The sequence below is a fragment of the Hemitrygon akajei genome, chromosome 14 (genome assembly GCF_048418815.1).
Source record: "Hemitrygon akajei chromosome 14, sHemAka1.3, whole genome shotgun sequence".
Lineage (NCBI taxonomy): Eukaryota > Metazoa > Chordata > Chondrichthyes > Myliobatiformes > Dasyatidae > Hemitrygon > Hemitrygon akajei.
The window spans coordinates 11,611,797-11,621,883 of record NC_133137.1 but is presented as its reverse complement, the minus strand read 5'-3'; the positions used below and the strand labels follow the sequence as shown (position 1 = coordinate 11,621,883).

General features: G+C 40.8%; 1 long non-coding RNA gene across 3 annotated transcripts; it reads left to right on the top strand.

Annotated features, from left to right (window-relative positions):
- Positions 1–5,809: 5,809 nt before the first annotated feature.
- On the top strand, positions 5,810–8,014 carry LOC140738960 (uncharacterized). Of its 3 annotated transcripts, none has more exons than XR_012101489.1 (3): positions 5,810–5,922; positions 7,354–7,503; positions 7,783–8,014. It is a non-coding gene; the product is annotated as an uncharacterized lncRNA (long non-coding RNA). The 3 variants fall into 3 exon arrangements; XR_012101490.1 differs by lacking the exon at positions 5,810–5,922 and adding an exon at positions 5,942–6,312; XR_012101488.1 differs by lacking the exon at positions 5,810–5,922 and adding an exon at positions 6,932–7,063.
- Positions 8,015–10,087: the final 2,073 nt, after the last annotated feature.

The following is a 10,087-nucleotide window of genomic DNA, read 5'->3' as shown; positions in this document are numbered from 1 at the left end:
GAAATATCCATTTAAATGTGGACAGAGATAGTTTTAAAAATGCCTGGTGTGGATGCCTATCGTTTTTACGCCAAACCGGCATTTTCAAAATTATCCGGTCTTGTGTGGACGTAGTTAAGCACACTCTATGGAGTACTACACTTCCTTATCATGGAAAGTTACCCAGCACAAAAGCAGACCCTTCAGCCCATTGTACTGTCTGTTGTACCTACCTACACTAATGCCATTTTCCCTCATTAGGGTAGGTATCCATCTGTGCTTTGGTGATTCCAGTGCTTGTCTCAATGTTTCATTCATTTTGTGAGTGAAACCATCCTCGCAATAAGTGTCAAGCTGTGTCAGTATCATATACACTCAGTAGCCACTTTATTAGGTTCTCCTGTACACCTGCTCGGTAATGCAAATATCTAATCAGCCAATCATGTGGCAGCAACTCAATCCATAAGTGTATTCAGACATGGTCAAATGGTTCAGTTGCTCTTCAGCCCACATATCAGAAGGTGGAAGAAATGCGATCTGTGTGACTTTGACTGTGGAATGCTTGTTGGTGCCAGGCAGGGTGGTTTGACATTTTCACGGAAAGCAGTCTCTAGCGTTTACAGGGAATGGGGCGAAAAACAAAAAAAAAACATCAAGTGAGCAGCAGTTCTGTGAGCAAAAATGCCTCGTTAATGATGAGAGGTCAGAGGAGAATGGCCAGACCAGTTCAATCTGACAGAAAGGCAACAATAACTCAAATAACCTTAGGAGAATCAATGGTGCCTAATGGTCACTCCTTTGCTTGCATCTTCAGAAACAGCTCTATTTCTATCTTTAATATCTCTATTTTTCCCTTTCAGGGTTCTTTTGACCCTGACCTGGAGTTACACGCTGTCTACGGTTCTTTGCAGGAATGGGACCTGCTCTCAGGGTTTCACGACTGGCTGTCATTCGGCACACCAAGGGCACAGCCTAAGAGCTTCCCTCACCTTCGGAGGTCTGAGATTTCGCGGCTCTGGAGACAGGGGGGATCAGAGGTCGGTGTCCGGACAGGAGATCGGCGTGTCGTGGGAGTCAGAAGATCTAAGGTTGTGTGCCCGGAGACCCGAGATCTTTGGGCACAGAGCTCAGAAAAAGCAACATAATGGACTTCTAACATCATAAACCAGCAAGTTGTTTGCTATGTCTCCCCTCTCGCTGTGAAACAGAGACACCTCTTTCTCTCTTATTAGGGGGAGAGAGAGAGCCTAGGGTATGTCAAGTACCAGGTGAATAAGTAGACTTCGGAGTACTGCAAGTCTGTGTCTTTGCTGTTGCTTTGCTCACGCTTGAGTGCTCTGTGGTGGGTGACAATGCTTTTTTTGCTGGTGGGGGGAGGGAGGATCATTGCTTACACGCGGGGGGAGGGGAGCAGAGGGGTCTTTGGGGTTCTAACATTTAACTGTCATTCGTTCTATGGGGGCACTCCTGTATTTTTCATGGATGGTTGCAAAGAAAACGCATTTCAGGATGTGTATTGTATACATTTCTCTGACAGTAAATGTGCCTTTGAAACTTTTGAAACCTTTGGATAACCACACAGTGGTGTACAGAAGAGCACCTCTGAATTCACAGCAAGTCGAACCTTGAAGTGGATGGGCTACAGCAGCAGAAGATAATGAACGTACAGTTACAATCAGGGGCCTTTTTATTTGGTACAGGAGGTACCTCATAAAGTGGCCACAGAGTGTATATTTCACAAAGGTCATCTTTAATCTTCTAAACTCCAAGTAAGCTACCAAACAAAATGCCATCAAACTAAACAGAGTTCTCAAGGAAACGCTGTTAGGAATGTAGTTGCAGATGGAAAGTTCATCAGGATTTAAACATAATCTGAAGTTTATGTTTGTATCATAATGTGAACATTCATTTCCCCATGATTCTATGGCTTTGCTGCACCTCCCCCACACCATCTCGTAAAGATGTTGAATCTTAACGGAGTTATGGCTTCCAAATCACCAAAAGCTCTTAGTTCCTTCCCTCATTCTATAGCTATGAGTCTAGACGGTGAGGTGCAACCATCAGTATTGATGCAGCCATGGATTCCGCCTTCACCCAACAAGCTCATTTGTACGTCTCCCAGCTGGATCGACCAGCTCTGTTTACTTCTTCTTGGTCTGGGTGTGAGGAGGCTGAGTGTTCTGCCCTATATTCCCATTAATTATTTGTAGGCATCCTTTCCCAGTATCACGTTTGTTTAAACACCCCTTTTGCATTATCCACCAGAGAAAATCAACTAACATTTTAAAAGAATATATATGGCTATAGAGAAATGTTAAATGCAAATGTGGATTAAAAACTGACTACTGTTTGCAGATTTTACACCAATGGGTGTTATAAACCCCAGCAACTGATATAGCTCCATCTTCAATAGCTCAGTGGGTTGTTTTAGGAGAGAAGCCAGATTCTGTGTATACTGTACTTAGTTCCATTATAATTTTATTATAAAACTATAAAACAACTGAACTAAAAACTGCCGTGGAAATTACATTTCCTATCCAGATGGATACTGTTAGAAATTTAACAGCTTGGTGTTTATTTCACTCCATTCATTCAAACGTGATAAAAATATAAAGTGCTGAATATTACAGCTCAATACATGGTCAATTTTAACCCTTTTCCTGCCACAGATTCATAAGCTCATTTCCTGTTGACAAAGGAAAAAAGATCATTGCATCTATTTAAGTATTAATCCAGGTGGCGTTTGGACAGGAGACTGCTTTACTCATAAAACTGTTCATTATTTATGCATCTTTTATAATGCTTTCAAAATGGTCATGTTTTCAGTATCCCAGGGACCTATGAGACCTTGCTGACAGATGACCCCTCCCAGGTTTCTATATTTCAAGCAGTGACATTCATTCAGGTTTGTAGACACTGACGCCATCAATAGCCCCAGGTCTGTTAACATGAAAGCATATCTAATCAACATACTAATTAAAAAATGGAATATGCTATGAAACAAGTAAAAAAACAAAAAACAAAATTGGTTCAAAGAAATACAGTGTTTCAGCTCTTGGTCAATTTGAATAATTTTTACCTGCATCTAACCCCTTGACCACAATTTTCTCTCTGCAATCACTGGATTTTCTTACACCTGAGTTCTCAGATTATCTTGCACATCATGTCTTCAATCTGCAAAATCAAAACAACAACACAACTTTGAGTTAAAGCACCAACTTTTTTGTGTCAATTGAGAATACAACGTTTATATTCCCAGCAGCAAGATTTGACAAATGGTGATAACTTGCAGCAAATGAGCCTTCATTACGAAGAAGCCAGTGGCTTCTAAGATCTGCGTAAGTGCATTAAAAAACAGAAATCTTGAAGATAGTCATTGAAGTGCTCTCACTCCACTTGGTGCAGCAAGGCAATCTCAGTGACAAAATCAACACTCAAAGTGATTTGACATGAATTTCAACATCTTGCACACTATTCTGGCCATAAAATCTAAAACATGATGTTGGGTGAAAGATGACTGAGTATTTAACTCCCCAATACAATCAATGTCTGTTTTATCTGGTACCTCCTGTAGCTAATACCTAAAGTGGTCACTGAGTGTATGTTTATGGTCTTCTGCTGTTGTAGTCCATCCACTTCAAGTGTTGACGTATCGTGTGTTCAGAGATGCTCTTCTGCACACCACTTTTGTCCCGCATGGTAATTAAATTTACTGTCACCTTCATGTCAGATTGTACCAGTCTGGCAATTGTCCTCTGATCTCTCTCATTGCCAAGACATTTTTGCCCACAGAACAGCCGCTCATATGATTTTTTTTTGTTTCTCAGACCATTCTCTGTAAAGTCTAGAGACTGTTGTGCATGAAAATCCCAGCGGATCAGCAGTCTCTGAACAACTAAACCTCTTGACCATGTCTGCATGCTTTTATGCTGTGAGTTGCTGCTACATGACGGGTTGACTAGATATTGACATTAACAAGCCGGTGTACATGTGTATCAAATAAAGTGGCCTCTGTGTGCATAAGCACAGTAACCAGTATCATTTGTAATAATTTTTAATGTAGTCATCATTATGATTCAAGAATGTCACTGGGCCTCAGTAAGACTCACTCACTCCATTCAATGTTAAAACATGGCATTTAAGCAAAGATTTTTTTCTTCGATTTTCTTTGTCATGTCAGTTTTCGTTCCTATATCACCTGTATGTCTCAACCTTTGTTGTCTATGTTTACACAGCTCTTTTACATTGCTGATTTGTTCTGTGGAAGGTGCCAAATTGAAAATTATATTGGAGTGTGAAGATGCTCCTGATCCTTCTGAATAATTATTACAGCATCCAAAATTATAGTATGTGCTATTTTTCTTCCAACGCTGATTGCAAAATCAGAGCATAAAGAACCCTCACAAAGGACAGAATGAGTGAGAAAGGGATTGAGAGGTTATCTTATTATAATCTTAGCCGCAACAAAATGCAGCTCTACGAAAGAAAATGCGGGAACTGATTTAAATAAACAAGGGCATGATAAGGTGGGCGTGCAAGGGGGGGAAGATCAGGTAAATTAGTACAGGTTTTAAACAAGCTATTTGTTGGGGTGGCTAAGACTCATTCACTGCACCTGGCAAAAAAATGACACGCTCTCTTCTTGCTGCTGCCATCAGGAAGGAGGCACAGGAGCCTTAGGACCCACACTACCAGGTTCAGGGACAGTTGCTACCTTTCAAAGGTCTGGCTCCTGCACCTGCGTGGATAACCTTTATTTCATTTATGGCGACACTGTGCAGAATAGGCCTTTCCAGCCCCTCGAGCTGCACCCTCCCAACTTAATCCAAGCCTGATCACAGTATAATTTGAGGAAACACATGCAGTCACAGGGAGAACATATACAAACACCCTACAGGCAGCAGCGGGAATTGAACCCAGGTCTCCTGTACTATAAAGCGTTGTGCTAAGCTCTACACTATCGATGACTTACCTCAACACTGAACTATGAACCAACTTTCAAAGACTCATATTCTCAGTATTCACTAGAAATTTGTCTATCTATTGCATTTGCGCAGCTTGTCTTGGACATTGGTTGTTTGTCAGTCTCTGTGTGTAGCTTTTTAAAAAATTGATTATATTGTATTTCTTTGTTCCACTGTGAATGGTGACACACAAGTACTTTGATATTTACTATGATTTACTCTGAACTCTCCTTAATGTTCCCACCCACAAAGTTTAACTCCACAAAAAATGATATTGATTTTCCTAATATAACAATTCCATTGACTTTGCGATGTGATCCGCCGATAATCACTCCCAATCTCTCTGTCTCCCCCTCTCCCACCCTCTGTCCTTTCCTCCATCCTTCGAAGTTTCAGCCATTGAGTTGATTTGATCCCAGCAGCCCGCGTGTGCTGAAGCTCTCAGCAAAAGTCACATAAAGCATTTGACCTCTGGCGGAGGGTGAGCGTTAAAGACCTCTTATACCATGCAACTTTCAGCCCTGGTCTCGGAATCCAGTCTGAAGACCTGATATATTATATATTAGTATTAATGTCGCGACAAGCTTTTTTTTATATATAATGAATGCATGCATCTTAAAGTATTTTTTTTCATTGAACTTCCACTATGCTAATACGGCTTTCAAACCAGTTTTAAAGAAATGATGCTGGGGCCTTTTTTTTAGCCTTCGGACAACCTTTCCCCTCTACCCCCGGAGTGTGCGTGATGAATTATGAGCCGGCATAGACTGATTATACAGCCGCTGGCCGCAGGCTGAGCATTCTGTCACTTTAAGTCGGTAAATATTTGCAATTTATCCCCGAGATGAGCCGAACAAAGTGCAAGTCCGCAGCACCACCCCGCAGAGTTCCTGTCTCGGCGTCATCCACACTCGGGGGTTTCGGGAGCTCCAGGGTCTCAGTGCTCGGCGCTCCTCTCGCCGACCCGCAGTAACCCAAGGTCTGCCGCATCTCTGTAAACGGGCGCGCTGCTAGCAACGGGACCAGGGTTGCTCCTCTCTGACCTGCCGGCCCTGCCATTGAGTGGACGTGTCGGTGCCGCCACAGAATAAACAAATATGTGAAAAAAAAAACCCCTGAAATGGCACTAGGCCAGCGACAAGCGTTGAGTTACAGGAATCGTGTTACTGAAGCGCCAGATAGAACGAGCCGTGCACGTTAATTACAGCGTCTTTGCAGAAACGAAATCAATATTTGGATTTGTGTACTTTTCCTGGTTTGAACGTGAATTATTAATTATTTCACGGCAGATTTTTAAGAGCGCTTTTGAAATGACTTAAAAGGACCCTATCATAACTATACACAGAAATGCTGAGATTTACAACTTCAAGTAAATTGTTTTTGTGTTTGCACTTATCTGCCTGCAATGCACTTTCTCTTTAACTGTTCCACTTTTACTCTGCATTATGTTTTATTTTTACTGCCCCCCCCCTGTACTTTTGCATGAAATGATCGGTCTGGATGATACGCAAAACAAAATCTTTTCACTGCATCTGTCCTTGTGACGATAAACCAATAGTAATAATAAAGTTGAAAGTCTATCAGTATTAGTCCTCATTTGCGGGAATCCATGGGAGTTCAGATATTATAATAATAATAATATTAAGGCAATGTGTCGATAGGCAAAGAGAAACGTAATAACAATAATACCGGCGTGCATTTATTAAACGTAGTCGTTCGCATGGACAGCGTAACCATTCCTTCCAGATCTGACTAGCAAGTCCATAAACTCACAGAAAAAACCTTTAAATAAGTAAACAACTTTACTACCGACCGCGGGATTAATGTTTAATATGAGACGCGTGCTTCTGAGGTATTCTGTTGAAAGTAAAATACTACAATCTAGATGAATAAACATTTGCTGCGAACAAACTACTGATAGTAGAGCGGTTAAATCAATATATTTCCCGGACTGAAGAGCCAGCAACCAGCCAAATTTTAAAGATCTGCTGTGCAAATCTCACCGAGTCAACAGTGAAACTCCAGTGCCACAATGTGAAGTTTAATTCCATTTTAGGCACTGTTTCCGTCAAACACATCAAGTTTCACCGGCAGTTTTGCTGCAGCTTCGGACCTCTCGGGTAGACGACAGAGCATTAAACACCCCAGACAATATTTATTGATTATTTTCAGTCTGCGCCTAAAGTTGATGGTCCAACAATTATATAAAAAGAACTTAGGGAGATGGGAGTGGGGTTACTGGGAAAATACCCACCCCAAGCTAAAATAATATAAATGCCCCTCGTTTATGTCGTCGAAAATTCTTTAGCGCTGCGTAATTCATTCACGCGTAAAGTACCGCAGCGCTTTGAAAATTCTTAAGTATAACACTATTGGTAATCGTTCGCCGATTTTTAATTTCTATTCACAGAAAGAATGGACGCCCTTTATAGATTTTACTTTCGTTTCCCGCGTGATACTTCATTCTTGCCAGTAAATGCGAGGCTATTTGGAAGTAACTGCACACTTCGACATCAGTTCATTCGCTCGAATAAAATTGTTCTCCCGACAGTAATAAGAGGTAAATGTAAAATCCTTCTAAATTCACTTGACTTTACCTCTTTGTAGAATATGATTTAAAACCCGCTTCGTTAACTGCTTAATTAACAATTAACTGGTTAATTAATCAGAAGTGTGTTTATTATTTTGTTTAGACCAAATTATTTGTGTATTCTTTTCGTCGACAGTTTAAAAATCAGTTCTACGTTGCACTTGTCTCAACGATTATTACTGGTACCTGCCGGAAAAGGCACTCGATAGATTTAACACTTTTGCTCAGCTTTGCGCTTTCTTCTTCAAGGTACAAACTGATCGGCTTTTCTTGAAAATGCAGTTATTCGGGGTACCAAGCGACAGTGCGGGAGAAACAATTCATGAAATATTATAACGCAAGTCCTTAACGAGTGGGGACGCACAAACACAACTAAATAACTTCAACTAGCCGTTTTTCTTTGAGAAAATAATATGCAACTGGTAGAAAACCGCCTGTTTTGTGTGAATAGGAATTAATAAACGGTCCGGTTCTAAAGCAATTGAAGTCGCAATTTGTCCGTTAATTTGTTATAAGTTTATTATTATTAAAGTTGCATCCTATTGCTGCATGGAACTGGACTGGCCGGACACAAACAATGCAACTAACTAAGCATTTTTTTTTTGTTTCCTTCAAAAATTGTAACATTGAAATATTGGTGTCACAGGAGCTTGGTGAAGTCTGAACCCAAGAATATTCCATAACTCTCCCGTCCAATATAGGTTATTGATTTCCATTAAACAAATTCCATATAAAATAACAGTATCTACTCAGCTAAATTATGTATGTAAACAGCGCAACGCATCGATTTTCTTGCTATTTGCACGAGAAAGGACGTCTGTTTCTAACCAGACAAGTGACGCGAATTCTGTAACTTGAGAAAGTCTCGGGATAGTTATTTATTAATAATCGCCGTGGAAATAGAATTTTGAGCATGCCAGTAAATTGTGAGCTCTGCATAATTACTGCAGAATAAAACAGATTCTACTTATTGTTAAAATGGTGGATGAATTTTAAGCCAGCAAAATTGCAGAAACACCAAGCTGAGCCACGCAAATCTCTATTTATCTGTATACAGTACATAAATAAGGCAGAGATAAATATTGTTCCCAAGATTATTTTCTCCCTATAGTCTGAAATTATTAATATTATTTTAATTGTTTAAAGAACAATTCATTGTTGGCCGTTTCTCTAAACCATCCCCTCGTTTCTGAGAATGCTTTCAGAAGGACATGGGGGGGGGGGGAAATAAAACTTATTTCATTTTAATACTTCCTGCTTCGTTCCGGTTTTTACTGGCAATATTTATACCATCATCTCCACTTTAAACAGGCGGCTGCTAATTGGCAGGCAGTCTGAGATTTTTCGGAGAATGACAGATCTGGGAAACCTGTGGTCTCCGTCGCTGATTTCGGAAGTGAGATCGTGAACAAATGCATATTGATTGTGATTGTATAATCTGTGGCCGGATTCCTTGAAATGTAGCCTGTAAACATCCGCCCGAGTGCAAAATATACGCTAAACATTGTGCTTTTGAATTTTCTTACCCTTTTGCTGAAAACTTAACTTTCCTTAGCATTATTTATTTTATGAGAACTGGATAACTGCAAATTGATAATGTTGTCACCGCAACCCTTCCCCCCGCTATTGTCACAATAATAAATGCCTGTACGGGCGGACGCAGCAAATGATGATGTGTGTCTGTGTGATGATCTGAACAAACACGCACTTACATCGTGAAAGCACGGGCCATTTGTGGGGCTGCTTTGCAATTTCCCCCTTTGTTATCGCCCGGTTCGGAGAAGTGAAGGCAAAGCCCAATCCCGGAGCGTGAGCTGACAGCGCCCTCTAAAGGACAAAGGGAGAGTAGGTTACCACCACCCCACGACCCTCCTCCACCCCAGCCCAGGGACATCATCCTTGCCTGACATTAATGCTTCACTAAAACTAAAAAGGAAAAGGAATATTAAAGCAATCAGGAGACCTTTAATGCTTCGCGCCATGCCGTCAGAGGAAAAGTGCAAGAATAATTTCCGACCGATTAACTTACTTGAGTAAACTGGATTTTTTTCTATTAACTCAATGGCAGTCCGTGTATGTGTAATAACGAACGCGTTAGAGTGCTGGGTATTAGAGAACACATACACAGCGTCTATCTACAACTCTGAATACAATGCCGGAGTGGCGCAACTCTGAGAAAATAACTTCAATGAAAATACATCTATCCAGTGACAAATACAAAAAAAAATGCGCTTTTTGCTTAAGACTTTAGCGATTAATTCGAAGCATACGCATTATGTCTGCTTACTTTGCTATTAATTATGTAGTCTGGTGTAAGATTACAATATTGCCGTAACGGAGCGAGATAGTCGTCTTTGAAGCGAATGACATACTATTTGGAGTTACTTGTTTTTAGCGCGCTGGAACCTTAACATCAATTTATTTTAAGGCCACATTTCGTTTCCTTCGAACGTCTTCTTAAAGCCGGCCAGTTCTCCATCTTAATACACGGAGTACTGCAAGTACTCCTGCAGACTCAACCGCTCGCATGAAGATAATCCTATCTCCTTGTCAA